Source organism: Neomonachus schauinslandi, chromosome 15, assembly GCF_002201575.2.
Source record: "Neomonachus schauinslandi chromosome 15, ASM220157v2, whole genome shotgun sequence".
NCBI lineage: Eukaryota > Metazoa > Chordata > Mammalia > Carnivora > Phocidae > Neomonachus > Neomonachus schauinslandi.
The window spans coordinates 39,464,166-39,468,705 of NC_058417.1; the positions used below are offsets into that span (position 1 = coordinate 39,464,166).

General features: G+C 39.2%; 1 protein-coding gene and 1 pseudogene across 1 annotated transcript in view; one reads left to right on the plus strand and one right to left on the minus strand.

The window, feature by feature from the left end:
- LOC110577767 overlaps nucleotides 1-62 on the minus strand; it is a 5,948-nt pseudogene extending 5,886 nt beyond the window's left edge.
- Nucleotides 1-4,540, plus strand: part of LOC110573273 (signal transducer and activator of transcription 5B) — an 871,639-nt gene that overhangs the window by 72,580 nt on the left and 794,519 nt on the right. The gene's annotated exons all lie outside the window — the stretch shown is intronic.

Here is a 4,540-nt window from a genome sequence, read left to right on the forward strand (position 1 = left end):
CAGCAGGTGGTCCTGCAGCACGTAGGCTGGCAGCAAGGGGAGCAGCAACACGACTCGGTCATGGTGTCACGGGTGGAGGGGGAGCTTCTGTTCAGAGGTGAGTTTCTCAGATTCTGTTGTGTCCTCTTGTTGTGGGGCTTTTATGCACTGGATCCCCAAATTTGGACCAATGGGCCTGTCTTGTTGTTCACATTGCTTGCCTAATAGTTTGGGAATTGAAGAAGAGGAAGTTTTTTTCCCGAATGTTATGAATCTTCCGAAAATAAGTGCTTAATGTGTTTCTTAATTGAAAATAGCTCATGGAAATATTTTCAAGGAAAGAAGGTCATATCATTAGCATTTTTCCTTTTTCCACGATAATCTCATCATGTGCTGTTTTTCCCCCTGGCCTGTATTGTGTTTAGCCGGTCAGAGCAGTGTTTCCTCTCTGTTAGTTTTTCTTACGCTTCATGTAGATTAAGAATAATCCTGAGGTTGGGTTGTATGATTCTGATATTTTCAGAGGAACACTTGAATCCATGTCTGATACCAAGGTGGTGTCCCCAGAAAGCTGATTCCAGATTCCGACAGGCATCTCTTTCTCCTAGCACCCTACCCCACCTGTTTATCCCAGTTCTGTCAAATACTCTTGGGTGGAGAATGCCTGGCATCATCTCTTTTATATGGCAGGGCAGAATCAATCAATGTGTAGGAGCAGCAACAATGCACAGGGACTAAGCAGTCATCAGTTACTGTACTTCCTGTTTGACTAGTAGTCTCAATTTACCCTGAAACAAAGGTTTTCCCCGGTTATGGGACTTTTTTGATAAAACTGGTGTAGTTTGCAAACCAGGATGAGTTGGTGACTTTAGACCTAACCTTGTTAATCAGCAGAGTGTGTGACCTTATATCATTGACAACACATTTATAGTTTACTATATTTTTTGTATTCTTTCTTATTTGCTTTCATTTAACATGGGAATTGGATTAGATAAGAGGATATCTGATTTTTCTTTTGGATCTAACGTGTTTAAATGATTTTAGGTATACCATTCATTTAAAAAATGTGCAAATTTTGAATTTCCAGTTTGATAGATTATCACACAATGAACACACCCATGTTAATATAACCAGGAAAAGAAATAGAAATTAAATGCACTGTCTCCAAATTATACTTCTTTAGTTGTCCCCAAAGATTCCTAATCACTCTGTTGACTTGTAACCTTGTAGGTTAATTTGGCTTTTTAAAACCTTCATATAAATGAAAGAATATAGAATTGGCTCTCTTTATGCAATGATTGAGAGATTACCAGTATAAATATTTGTTTATTCATTGTCATTGCTGTTTATTTCTTTCACTGAATGAATATGACACAATTTATTTCTTGGCTGTTCTCTTGATAAACATGTAGGTATTTTGAGGTTTGGGACCATTAAAATAGTGCTTCTATGAATGTTGTTTTACAGGTTGTTTAGTAAACACACATAAACTTTTCTTTGGACATACATCTAGGAGTAGATTGCTCACAGAATTGCTTGGTCAAAATATTTATCTCATTTCTATCTCACATGTAGGTCAACCCTTGGATTTTTCTGGAAATTTTTCTTATTTCCTTCCCATTATGGATGGGACAAGTTGAAGACAGATACCTTCTCTAAGAGACCACAATTCTTACTAGGAGAAGGAAGGGGAAAATGAAGGGGGAGAAATTGGAGGGGGAGACGAGCCATGAGAGAATATAGACTCTGAGAAACAAACTGAGGGTTTTAGAGGGGAGGGGAGTGGGGGGATGGATTAGCCTGGTGATGGGTATTAAGGAGGGCACATATTGCATGGAGCACTGGGTGTTATACGAAAACAATGAATCATGGAACACTACATCAAAAACTAATGATGTACTGTGTGGTGACTAACATAACATAATAAAATAAAATAAAATTTAAAAAAAGACCACAATTCTCATATTTTCAACTTTTACCACAAAATACATTGAATCCATCATGCTTATTTTATTTTTAGTAGAAAGTAGTTTCTTTTCCCTTTCTTCCACCTGTGATAATCTGGTATTTTGTCTCTTTTGTTTAATTCTGTGTCCCTGACTCAACATAAACTGTACTTCAAATTTAGAAATTATAAGCCTACATGTTTATTTTTTTTAATTTAAATTCAATTAGCCAAGGTATAGTACATTATTAGTTTTTGATACAATGTTCAGTGATTCACTAGTTGAGTATATCACCCAGTGCTCATCATATCACATGCCCTTTTTAGTGCCCATCACCCAGTTACCCCATTCCCCCACCCATCTTCCTTTCTGCAACCCTCAGTTTGTTTCCTGGAGTTAAGAGTCTTCTGTGGTTTGTCTCCCTCTCTGATTTCTTCCCATTCAGTTTTATGCTAAGTGAAATAAGGCTACATGTTTTCATTCTCCCTCCCAAAGTCTACATACTGTAGAGAAAGGATAACAATATGTGAAAACAATAGTCATTCATATGTCGTTGACCATAAAATTTCTCCCCCTAGTCTTTTTGGTGGCATTATAAGTAAGCAAGTGCTGAGGTTAACCTCACCAGATAAGGTGTTTTCTAGCAATGTAATGTTTTGCTATGGCCTACAGAACATAAACTTAAGGTTCTAGAACTGCCCTGGTAGACTACTGAGAATGGAGTCAAAAGGCTCAGAGAAATGTACCTGGTAGAATAGATTTATTTCTTATCAGAGAGCCCGCAAACTGACCATATTCCCTGGGAGGTCCCAAAGGACATTCCTTCACAAAAGCAGTAAAGCATGTGCATCATTAAAAAGGATAGTGGTGGTAATCCTCTGTGGCCAGGGTTTGATGGTATAAGATAATGATAGAGAACTGGGAAATGGGGTTTGGCAGGAGAGCAAAGGTACATATAATTACCAAAATAGGAAGAAATGTCAACCAGTGGGCTTTGACTCACAGAGATCTGACCAATAGACTATAACTTCCTTAAAGGTGAAGTAATTGTGCATCCAACAAATATAGGATACCTTATTTACCATGGCAATGCCATAAACATTGGAAAAGATTCAAGAACAGTGAATAAGAGACTGATGTCAGCCACTTAAATAGAAAATTATGGCCTCCCATTCAGTTTCCTGACCTGAGTCAGTTCTCAGACCTAGGACCTTTCAAATAAAGGAGAGGTTTAGTCTTCTTGAGAAAGATCCTGCAACAGTGAAGTGTGTGTGTGTGTGTGTGTGTGTGTGTGTTTGTAGCATATTTCCCCCCCAATCCTTCCACAAAGGATTTATAATTGTATGCCAGAGTAACTATACACTAGGGAAAGGTGAAAACCCAGATATTTCTAAAGGTGTTGAATGCAGAGCTTCTCCTGACAGATACCAGGAGTCCTTCTATTAGAGTGCATACATATGGAGGCCAAGTAATAAATGGAGTCCTGGCTCATATCCATCTCATGTGGGTGTAATTGGTATTAAGGTCTACTTTATACTCATTTCCCTGCTACTTACATGAGTAAGTAGTGAGTGGCAGAGTCCTTCCATTGTGTGTCAGTTGGGTCCTCTGGGAATCAGACACTGAAACAGTGTTAAGAATGTAGGAAACAGTCAACAAAACCAAAAGACAACCGACAGAATGGGAGAAGATATTTGCAAATGACATATCAGATAAAGGGCTAGTATCCAAAATCTATAAAGAACTCATCAAACTCAACACCCAAAGAACAAAGAAGCCAATCAAGAAATGGGCAGAAGACATGAACAGACATTTTTCCAAAGAAGACATCCAAATGGCCAACAGACACATGAAAAAGTGCTCAATATCACTCGGCATCAGGGAAATCCAAATCAAAACCCCAATGAGATACCACCTCACACCAGTCAGAATGGCTAAAATTAACAAGTCAGGAAATGACAGATGTTGGCGGGGATGCAGAGAAAGGGGAACCCTCCTACACTGTTGGTGGGAATGCAAGCTGGTGCAGCCACTCTGGGATACAGTATGGGGGTTCCTCAAAAAGTTGAAAATAGAGCTACCATATGATCCAGCAATTGCACTACTGGGTATTCACCCCAAAGATACAAAAGTAGGGATCCGAAAGGGTACGTGCACCCCGATGTTTATAGCAGCAATGTCCACAATAGCCAAACTGTGGAAAGAGCCAAGATGTCCATCGACAGATGAATGGATAAAGAAGATGTGGTATATATACACAATGGAATATTATGCAGCCATCAAAAGGAATGAGATCTTGCCATTTGCAACGACGTGGATGGAACTGGAGGGTATTATGTTGAGCGAAATAAGTCAAACAGAGAAAGACATGTATTATATGATCTCACTGATATGAGGAATTCTTAATCTCAGGAAACAAACTGAGGGTTGCTGGAGTGGGGGGTGGGGTGGGAGGGATGGGGTGAGTGGGTGGTAGATACTGGGGAGGGTATGTGCTCTGGTAAGCGCTGTGAATTGTGCAAGACTGTTGAATCACAGACCTGTACCTCTGAAACAAATAATGCAATATATGTTAAGAAAAAAAAAAAAGAAGAAGAAGGTAGCAGGAGGGGAAG